Source organism: Mastomys coucha, unplaced genomic scaffold (assembly GCF_008632895.1).
Source record: "Mastomys coucha isolate ucsf_1 unplaced genomic scaffold, UCSF_Mcou_1 pScaffold16, whole genome shotgun sequence".
NCBI classification, from domain to species: domain Eukaryota; kingdom Metazoa; phylum Chordata; class Mammalia; order Rodentia; family Muridae; genus Mastomys; species Mastomys coucha.
Window position 1 is genome coordinate 65147750 of NW_022196898.1, and position 11493 is coordinate 65159242.

General features: G+C 39.2%; 1 protein-coding gene across 2 annotated transcripts in view; it reads left to right on the forward strand.

Annotated features, from left to right (window-relative positions):
* The first annotated feature begins 7766 nt into the window (after window positions 1–7766).
* Window positions 7767–11493, forward strand: part of Plppr5 (phospholipid phosphatase related 5) — a 274811-nt gene continuing 271084 nt past the window's right edge. The window contains exon 1 of one of the 2 annotated variants that reach the window (XM_031375292.1): window positions 7767–7911. The gene's annotated coding sequence lies outside the window, so the exon portion shown is untranslated. The remainder of the gene's footprint in view (window positions 7912–11493) is intronic. The other variant, XM_031375294.1, reaches the window with a different exon arrangement.

Genomic DNA, 11493 nt, shown 5'->3' on the forward strand with positions numbered 1-11493 from the left:
GTAAAATTATTTTCAGAGACATGATCCTTCTCATTTGATGAAATCATGTGTGGCATTTCCATATTTTTTCTTACATCTTTTATCGACTCAAACCTTCTATTGCATTTTTATGTTTTAAGGAGAAACACAGCTTGAATAATAACCTCCAGTGTGCCAAATGACCATTTTTCAGTTTTCAGAATGCAGATATTTGCTTTCCCTTCCCCACGCATGATTCACTATGCATTGGTTCATTTTGTTAAATTATTTATGTATATAACATTTTGATATGACATCTTTGATGTAACAACAAAAATAACTTGAAAATCGAAAATCATGAAGGCAAAATATCTTTTCTCCTACTTTCAAAAATTTACTAAGTATTTTGATGAGTCCTTTCAACAGTATATACATTTACATATTCAAATGTACACTTTTCTCTCAAAATATTTTCTATATATTACCTTTCAGTCTGTTCTTTCATTTGGAAAATAGCACTGATATTTCTTTTAAATTTTCTAATTAAATTTTAATTAATTTTTTTTGTGTGTATGCATGTATGTGTATATGTCTGTAGGTACCTGTGTGCTACAGAAATCACATAGAGGTCAAAGGACAAGTTGCAGGGGTAGCTTCTCTCCTTCCATCCTGTGTGTCTCAGGGATTAAACTCAGAATCATCACTATGATATGCCTATATATAGTTAACTATAAATGTTGTGTCAATTACATTTAGAAATTAGCTTTTTAGCCAGATTCTACTAGCAGTTCTCAACCTATGGGTTCTGACACCTTTAGGGGTCACTTCTCAGATGTCCTGCATGTCATGCATATTTATATTATGACTCATAACAGTAGCAAAATTATAGTTTATGAAGTAGCAACAAAATAATTATATGGTTGGGGGTCAGTACAACATGAGCTATACTAAAAGGGAAACATCATTAAGAAGGTTGAGACCATTGGCTGATGCTCATGCAGTTGTGTTTGAAAGATAATCAATTCTGTCACTGCGGAAAACCACACTGTTCCCTCTTCAGGGATAATGGACATGATACAGCTGATGCACACAGAATGCATGTGCTTACTACTAACTTATTGGCAGCATTTGGGCTAAGCCCTCATCAGGTACTATTTCCTGGGATTGGATCCAAGATGACTGGGCTGCACCCAAATGAGGAGCAAGACATTCAAGGTGTCATATCAGTAGTAGGAACTCTGCTTGTGTCAGGGCTGCTGGATTTCAAGCCACAGAAGCCAAGAGTGAATGGCCAACAGCAAACTAACCTGAATGAGCATAACTTTGGGCAAAAATCACAATATGTCCCAAACATGCCTGCCACAGTCTGAATCTTTTTTACCCCTTCAATTGATGTATTGAAATTCTAACATCCAAGGACATGGTGTGAGGTATAAAAGCCTACGGAAGGTGATTTAGTTTCAGTGATGGTGTCACTATGAATGAAAGCAATGTCCTTATAAAATAGAACATTGCAGGGCTTTCCAAACGTTTGACTCTGGAACATGTCAGTGTCATGTAGTTTGTGCTCCAGTATCACACAATGTAGCTTCAAAAACATTTGTGTGTGTGTGTGTGTGTGTGTGTGTGTGTGTGTGTGTGTGTGTGTAGAAAGCATCATGATGGTTTAAGCAAAGTTATGCTTTCGTGTGGAGATTTATTCATTAAAGTAGCCCTTGTTCCTTTAGTGACTAGGGACTGTAATGGGTACTGTAGTGTCTCTCAGCCTATCTATGATTTAACACGGGAAGTGGCAGATAGGAAGAGTCCTCTATGAAGAGAAAAGCAGCCCTCAACAGATGTGGCTCAGTAGCATTATGCGTTTTGCAGATTTCAGACTGTGGAAACGTTTCTATTGTTCTATTGCTACCTGATTTATAGTGTTTTGTTGTACCATCCAAAATGGACTCTGAAAAATGTCTCTGGTGGAGGTGGCTGTCACTCACAATACACCCCTATTGAACAAGTCAGGAGCCTCCACACTTGCTGTTCCAGAGCTTTGGTCCCATGTTGGTGTCTGTTCCCTCATGTGCTAGGCCCACATACTACAGGCCGTCTTTCCAGTTGGCATCTCCAGACACAGGGAAGGCTGATTTTTGCTTTCATCCCTTCCAAGGCCTTACTGAAATACATGTTGTTGCTCAAAAGCACATTTTAGGTCTCTGCTTAATCTTCCTCCTTTGCAAATCATTTCAATAATCCCCTTCCCTTTCCATTCATCTGAGATTAAAGTTTTCCCCTAGGATCAAGTAGAGTGCCTCACTCAGCGGCACACCGACACGTGCTTATGGTACCAATGTTTAAATAAATGGGGGTGAAAATGTTGTCTAAAACCAATGAATTTCTACTGATGTCATAGCAGGCTTTTGCATGCCGGCGTTATTTTTTTAAACCCCTCCAATCCGGCAGAGAGCTTTCTGTCTTGCAGTGGGATAAATTCTGAGTGGTTACTAGAGTGTCTCAATGTTACCAGACTGGACAAAAACCCAAAGCTTATCAGCCTGGTATGTTTTTCCACTGCTTTTGGGGTCTTAAGGAAACAATGTCACCTCCATGATGCTCTGTCACTTTCTAGAGCCCCATGTTCATCGAGGTGACATGAAATCTCAAGTCACTGCTTGTTTCAGGAAGCCTGGCTTCTCAACACGTAATAACATAGAAAGGTTTTTAATACAAAACAAAAAAGAATGCATACTTCCTTCCACAATTAATCCTTTCTCCAAATTCTAGTTCAAATGATTGTGGAATTATATCTTCTTTGATGGGTATTGATGTACCCAAATTGTCCACACCCATTAACTTGCCACCTATCAAATGTGTAAGGCTTAATGTTTTAATTTATAGGTGGATATTGTGATTTTTATGAATGTGTGTACTATACCTTTTTAAAAGATATTATATTGTTTTTAATTAAAATATGATTACATCATTTCCCCCTTTCCTCTTTTACCTCCAACCTTTCTCATGTGGCTCACCCATGGTCTCTCTCAAATTCTCAAGCTCTTTTTCCTTTCATTGTTGTTATCTTAGTGTGTTTTCTTTCACTTGCTCCTGAAAAAATGCCTATTATGTATGGTAACTTAAGTCACCTAGTCTGTTGTCTTCTACATAAAAGATATCAATGCTTCTACTAAAGAAAATACAGCTGCCTTTCCTTTTGTTAGAGTCCTTCTTATTGAACAAAGGTTTTATTCCTGCTGGTACAATTGCTCTCTCCTTTCAACAGTAATTATTCTGTTCAAAGTAAACATTGTGACATCCTTTAATAAAAATTACCGTTCTACATTCTTTAGATAAAATTGATATCACTATATGGATTCTCCTAAGTTTTAGAGAATATTTGACCATACTTTATCCCTTCCCCTTTCTCATGTCATTCTTCTACCCTAGAACAGTGTGAGACCTGTATCATCATCTACCTTGTCTCTTGTTTCTTTTCAGACAAGGTCTCACAAGGTCTATGCTGGCTTCAAACTCGTGGCCTCCTGCCACAGTGTCTGAGGACTGGCATTATAGGCATACAACAGCACAACTGGCTTTAAAATTTTAAAGCATCAATTAGTAGTTATACACATGGAATGGACTTTAAGATATAGTAAGATATCAAAAGTTTACCCTATTGCTCCTGGGTAGGTGAGCTCACTATAGTTAAAGACTTACTCCCTATGACAGTGCTATTGGGAAACCTTTGGAGACTGGATCTAGTGGAATGACTTAAGGACATGGAATATTACTCATAAGACCTCTGATAATCTGAGTAAGAACATTGTTATAAGCCCAGTTGCTATTCTGTTCTCTTATTCTCCGGTTATGCTCAACACATGACCACAGACACATATTCGCATCCCCATGTGTCCCTACCAGATGCCATCGCTGTTTAAGCCAATCCCTCTTACATCTGTTCTGCAAGTAAGAACACCAAGAGGCTGGATAAACAAACCTTTATTCTTTACACTTTATCATAGCCCACTGCAGAGCTGGATAATCTACCACCTCAATGTATAATCCTAAGTCTCATGTGACCACAAGCAAATCCAGAAAGGTTAAGTAGCTGAGCACTCTCTCAGACCCAATAGATGATGCTGACTGAGCCAGGACTGCAGAAAATAATTTTTAAAAAAAAAAAAATTGCAGAAAACAGGATTGGAGAGATTGTGCAGTGTTTAAAAGCCCTTACTGCTCTTTCAGAGGGTCCACGTTTGGTTGCCAGCACCCATGTCAGGTGATTCACAATCTAATATAACTCCAGCTCCAAGGGATCTGATACTGTTTTCTAGTTTGAAGGCACCTGCTCCCATGTGCATAATTCAAAATATATGTGTAAAGATAATTTGGAGAAAACAAGGATAGGAAATCTGGAGCAGGGGGGAGGGAAGAGGAAGAGAGGGAAGGAGCAAGGGAGAAAGGGAGAAAGGATAGAGAGAGGTCTTTAATTCATCTCTATAGTCAGAAATAAAACAACGTGCAAGGAAAAAGAAGCAGGAGAAGTATATCGCACTAACATAAGATAGTGTAGTTCTTGCAGGAGTCATCATCCACATCTTAAACAGCACCTCCATCATGGCGGACCAACAGGAATAACACAAAACAGGTGGTGCTGAGAGAAGGCTCTTTTCCTTCATTTCAGGTATTAGTAAGTTGTTAGTGGTACACATATTTTTTCTTCAGCTTTAGTAGATCACAGAGCTTACCCAGAATAAATAGCGGCTCTGCCTATGGCTGACTTTTATCCAACCTTGTGACTGGCTTATTTATCATTAACATGCTTGTGAGTTATTTATAAATGTCTTCAAACAAGAAAACATCATTGCTTTATGTTTTGATCTAGTAAAAAAACAGTGCCTTCCTTAATTACAAATGCACCCTCTCAACAGTGTGGAAAATATTGTTTTATTACTTAACATGTTGCTATATTCCATGATAAATTTAAAATTTTAAATGAAATATAAAACTAATTATGATAAAGCATTTCTGGGTAATAAAGGAGTATTTTCCAATTCAAAGGTGACACTCAAATAATATGTTCACATGAGAGTTTATATACAATTTTGTAGCAGTCTATTCAAGCTGATTAGAGAAACTTGTATGAAATTCTGAAGGTTTTCACAATAAAGCAGTTCACTTTTTAGAGTTTTACCTTATTTTTATTATGATCATGTGTGTGTACAGATTGTGTGTGTGTGTGTGTGTGTGTGTGTGTGTGTGTGTGTGTATGTACAGAGTGCAGATGCTCTCAGAGGCCAGAAGAGAATATCAGATCCCATAGAGCTAGAGTTACAGATAGTCCTGAGCCTCCTAGCATGGATGCTAGAGACTGAATTCAGGTTCTCTGTTAGAGCTATAAACACTCTTAACCACTGAGCCCTCTCTCCATTCCACTGTGCATTTATTTTAAATAACAAACTTTGAACTAAGCCTTAGCTTCAATATAGCTCTGAGAACACTCTCTTTAAATAGATAGCATTGATCTTAGATATGTTTTAGTTCAAAGATCTCTCTCTAATCAGTAAATAGAAAAGCCAAACATAAAAAATACCCATATAAACAGAAAAAATATTTATAATATAGCTACTGACATCAAATTCCCTTATTCTAATGTATTGTGTGCATGGGGATATTTTTCACTGTAATAATCTGTTCTTATGGTTTTCTCCTAGAATAATTATAGACTAATACTCTTTGTGTAAAGTCACATCTGCTCTCAGGAAACACAAATGAACAGAGAGATTTGAAATTAGTTGGAAATTTCAGAACTTGTGGCTAAGACCAAGTTAATGGTAGATAAAATTTTTAGATTTCACATGCTGGCAATACATAAATTTGCATCAAGCCAAAACTATTATAATTTTGGACCCCAGATGGAAGTTGTTTATGAATAACTAGGGAACATGCACTTTATTTATAGCACAGAAATCACTAACACTTGAAAAACAAAAAGGCAATTACTGTATCTCCAAGCGTGTAATGATCATGTTAGATAGAAGAGCCACACACTTAACTGCGTCATTCTTAAATCGAAACTGGGTGGTGGAGATTGTGACTGCCTTTGGAAAATTAGAGAAAAATAACACTTTTAGAATTACAACATAAAAGACAATTAAAGTTGCTACCCTATTCCCAGGAACAATAAAGTTCCACTTAGGAGGAAAGAGAAGCAAGACATCAGAGAAATATTAAAATATAATCAATTAGATATCTTCTCTCTCTCTCTCTCTCTCTCTCTCTCTCTCTCTCTCTCTTTCTCTCTCTTTCTCTCTCTCTCTGTCCCCCTGTGTGTGTGTGTGTGTGCATATGTGTGTGTATTTGTATATATTTATTCTATGGTGAATATCTTTTCATAGACTTTTCTTCTAGTTCCCAACATTTCCATTCCTTTACAAGTGTGTCTTTCTAACTCTTTGTTATCAAGTGACCCTCCACCATACTTTGGTTGCCATTGTTCTGACATTAGAGACAGAAACCTGGTGGCCCTGTCAGGTTAAGCTACTTAAGCTCAGTACATTTATTAGGAGACAGGTGATTATGAAGAAGAAAGAATTATCTTGTCAATGTGGCCACATTAGGAAGAGGGACAAAGGTCCAGTGACCCCTGCTCCAAGCCTAGCAGTTGGGACCTGAAATGAAGGAATGAAGTTTAGGTTTAAACAGAAGACAAGAAGGCAAGGGGTATGTATAACCACAGTCCGGTCCAGATGTTGTCTCACTCATCACTCCATCACTGACCCACTATCTTGGCTCCAGTGTCTCCTGTAATGAGAAATCTTTTTTTTTTTTTTCTTTCTGGGAGACAAGTGTCTTCTCTGGCTGAGACCAAGCTTCAAGTGTTTCCTCTTCCAGTAAAAGGCTCCCTGAGAAAGTTGATTTTCTTAAAGTCCATTGTTTCAATCATCCTTGAGCCAAAGGGAGGAACGCACATGTCTCTTTCAATATCTCCATTTCTGCCAGGATGTTACACTTTCCCCAGGTCCCTTCCGTTCTGTTTGTTTCTTTTCTGTTTTTTTTTTTCATCTATTATTATAAATGAGTTCTAACAAAAGTATTTTTAACTCTAAAGAATGAAGAAACTTCTTCATCCGATCATTACATTAAATAGACACAAATATTTCTGATAATGGACCCTTTGCCTCGAGAGATGAGCAAGGAGAAAATGAAGCCACTTTCCTTGAAAGCTGAACATGGCGTCTTAGACTGCAGTGCATGGCCCCAAGTTCGTTCTTAGTACTAGCACAGTACGCTTCCATTCATAATTTTGTACCATCACTGATCCTGGACTTTCACATACGATGCCATTCAGCGCTCTTTACAAAATAAATGATCATCCACCTTTGCTTCTTCTCTCTAATTAGAAAAGTAAAAACAACAACCACCACCAACAAAAACCCACCACCACCATCACCACCATCACCAACAACAACAACAAAAGACCTGCCTTCAGGATTTGACTTTATATGAATTCGTTCCCATCACTCAACATATTTATGTTCTGATTTTTATTTTTATCATTAAACTTCTCCTCTTTCTGTTCTTTTATTCCTTTCCCCTAAGATGCTTATTTCTTCCTTCCCCTGTTATCCTTCTTTTCATTTGTCCCCCTTTCCATATTTTTCTTTTCTTTCACAGCCCCACCTTCTATCCCTTCTCCTTCCTTTTGGCATTCCTATTCTTGTGCAGAAAAGGCTTGCCAGGCCTTGTCACTCATCCTCAAAGCCCAGAGACAATTAGTCATTAGAGAAAGAAAGTGGATACTTTCTGGCCTCTTTCTGCAAAGATTACTTCACAGTCCCTGCTTTGTCCTCACCCCCTCCTACCATGTCCCTTTTCCCATTTAAATATTGATGCCCCTCGCTGGCTGCCTACTAAAGTAACCGTGCCTGGCACCCTTCAGAGGCAAGAGGAGCTGCAGTCTGGCAGCAGGTAAGAGACGTTAGGCATCTTTTCCTCCTATCTGTTACCGGCTCTTCGGTAGTGCCCGGGCTCCAAGCTTGCCAAGGACAGAAAACCCCATGTGTGTGTTAGTAGATTTGCTACCCCGAGAGAAGCTCCATTTCCCTTAAGCTGACAACTTTCTGGTGCTGTATCAAGCGCTACCCTGAAGCAGGAAGAAAGGGCAGCCAAATTTCTTCAAGTGGGAAAAGGGCTAGCAACACAGTGGAGATTCTAGTTACCCACATCTCAGGGATTTTGTGCTGAGGACAAAAGACTGGTTTGGGCCTTCCACAGTTGCGTAGTCTTAGCTTATCCAGAGAGGCTGTACGTGTAGCTGCTACCTTGCCCAGTGGTCTGTACACTTCACCCAGGGGAGTTACATCGGCGGCTACCTTGTCCACTGGTCTGATGGTTCCAGAATCAAGACTGTGTCGTTTCAGAATGTCAGTGTCACAGCAAGAGTTCCCGGAGACTGATGAAGCTTCTGAGTGCTTCAGTGTGTACCACTTAATTATGTGCCCTGTGTAATTTCAGAACAGTTCTATTTATAGTCAGACTTTATTTTTAAAAAGCTTATATTTTGGAGTAGGAGGCGATGCAAATCATTTTAGGCCTTGTAATGAGCCTTAAAATGCCACTCCACAGAGCTGTAAAATTGGCCTGCACTTCAAATGGGTCACATTTAGATCAAGATGACAGTAATGGCAGGGTTTGAAAATGTGAGATGTTTTTCATGTTTGAGTGGATATGTCTGATATGTGGTGTGTGTGTGTGTATGTATGTATGTGTGTGTGTCTGATATGTGGTGTGTGTGTGTTTGTGTGTGTATGTGTGTGTGTCTTTTGTAGAGGTAGTTGTTTATTACTAGGTAAAAAAATGCAGAAGTCAAGGACATTTAGGACGTCTTATAGCAATTCAGACTTGATGAAAATGTTCAGCAAGGTCTGACATATATTCAACATTCCACAAATGGGGGAGATACAAGAAGTAAAATGTGAGTGTGACCAGTAGCAAAAAGACGGCAGTAGGATGTGGCATTGTCCATGCTGACAGCCTTGAGAAGGCATCTGGGAAGAGCCTTAGTATGTGCATGGGTTTCTTCTGTGTGTACACGAACTCTGTCTGTATGTCTGTGTGGGCATGACTATGCTGGGTAGAGGAGAGACAAACAGGTTACTGGGAGACCCATGTCTCTTAAGAGCACAATGACTCCTAGATTCGCTGCTTTGATTACGGTCTGAAGAATTTTTAATTTGTTTTTATTTTTATCTTTAAGACTTTTTTATTTGCCCCTTGAAAATTTTATAAATGTGTACAATGTCTTGATCATATTCACTTTCTGTTCCTCCTTTATACTCTTCCTAGGCACCTTCCAATACATCTCTCTTCCAATTTCATAAACTTTCATGTATATATGTATGTGTGTGTATACATATATATGTGAATATACATGTATATCCATTCTACTGAATCCAGTTAGTGCTGCTCACATGATCAGGGGTATGGGCCATCCATGGGGACATAGGCAATCTATCATTACCACAGCCCTAAGGATAAACAACTCCCCCTCCCTCACCAACTATCAATGACCAATAGCTCCTCAGTTCTAGACAGGATCCTGGAGCCCCTTTCCTATCAGTGTTGGACTTTTAAGTGTCTTAATCTTGTGCAGGTCTCACACAGGTAAGCATTGCTTCTGATAGTTCATGCATGTAAAAGCCATGTCATATCCAGAAGCTGGAATTCCCAGGGCTCTTTCCCTGTCATCCTCTGAGTAACACATTCTTTTCTTTTTCTCCTTTCCTTTCTTCTTTCTTTCTTTCTTTCTTTCTTTCTTTCTTTCTTTCTTCCTTTCTTCCTCTCTTTCCTTCTTTCTTTCTTCTTCCTTTCTTTCTCTCTCTCTTCTTTCTTTCATTTGGTATAAGACAAAGTTTATTTGGGGCACAGGAAAGGGATTTGGGGAAGGGAGTAGGGGCAGAGAAAGAAAGGGGACAGAAAGAGAAGAAAGAGAAGAGAAAGAAAGAGAAAGAAGGGAAGAGGCAGGCAGTGAACATGTGAAGAGAGAGAGAGAGAAAGGGAGAGAAGGGGAGGGAGGGAGGGAAAGGACCCTCACATTCTTTTCACAGACTTTTACATTCTTTTTATCTCATCTTCTAGGAAATTCCCTGAGCCTTGTGGGTGGGGATTAGTACATACGGTCTGTGTACAGCTGAGCATAATTATTTTTTCTAATCTAAGACAGGGGTGCCTGAAGCTTGGAAGCAACTAGGGAGGGCCTAAGAAGTATCCCCCAAATCACATGGGTCGGTCTCAAGAGTGAGTCAGCACTTCACCACCTAGTGTGATATATATATTTCCTCTCTTTCCCTCATCCTATATTTCTCCCACCAAGATTCAGACCAACCTCTACTACAGGCTATCCAGAAATGATGCATAGTATCAGAGTCGGCCCAACACCCACCTAGCTGCCCGACTCTAGTACCAGCTCTCTGAGGGCAGTCATGGTCAGGCTCATCCCTGAGCACAGAGGGGAAGCAGGATAATCTGTTGGCTAAATGTTTCTATTTTCTGGGCCTGATTGTTCCACAGTGGAGAAACAGCTGCATCATCTCTGCTCCTTTCTTAGCCGCCCCTCCTTGTACCTATTCCCAGCTCATTTTTACAGCTACATTCAGCCTTGACCCTTACACCTACCTCTAGGCAGATGCCTGTTTCCCAGCATTCAACTGAAGCTCCCACACCTCAGCCATGTTCTCTCCCCATCCTTTAGCTGTTCACCTTCTCTCCGGGTTCGACACTCATGTTTGCTGAAATAACATGGATCATATAAGCTCACAGAGACCGAAGTAGCAAGCACAAGGCTTACATGGGTGTGCTCCAGGTCCTCTGCAAAGTGTTGTAACTATTGGCTTAGTATTTTTACCGAACCCCTAAGTGTGAAAACCAGTGGGTCTCTGACTCTTGTGCTTGTTCTTGGGCCTCTTCTCCTGTTGGGTTGCCATGTCAGACTTTTGATATGAGAGTTTTTGTTTCATCTTATTACATTTTATTTTTAAAAAGAAAATAAATGTTTTGAAACCAAGCAATAGTGAAGAGATTAAATATATTTTTAAGATCCAGCACATAATCTATTTGAAAAGAACAGTGAAAACAGTGTATTTAATCCCAGGATTCAAAGCAAACATTAATTTTGAAATTCATTTTTTTAAGTGGATACTCTTAAGGAGTAGTGAGATGGTTCAGTGGGGAGAGGAAACTTACTATGCAAGCCTAGTGAAGCGAGTTTCATTCCTGAAGCCAAAGTCAGGTAGAAGATAGATACCAAGTCCAATGATTTGTCCCACACATGTGCTGCTGATTGTCAACCACATATTCATACTAATTTATACTGAACCAGAAAATTTTTAAAAGTGATTTTCTTTAGATATGATTCTAAGACCTGCAGTAACCCTCTAAAAATTGTCCAAATCAAAGCTATGGTTCATTGTTAATTAGTTCCCTATTGTTTAAATTATTTTTATTATTCTTTAATCTTTTTCTTACAGTCCAGTCTTCATCCTCCCCCCCCCC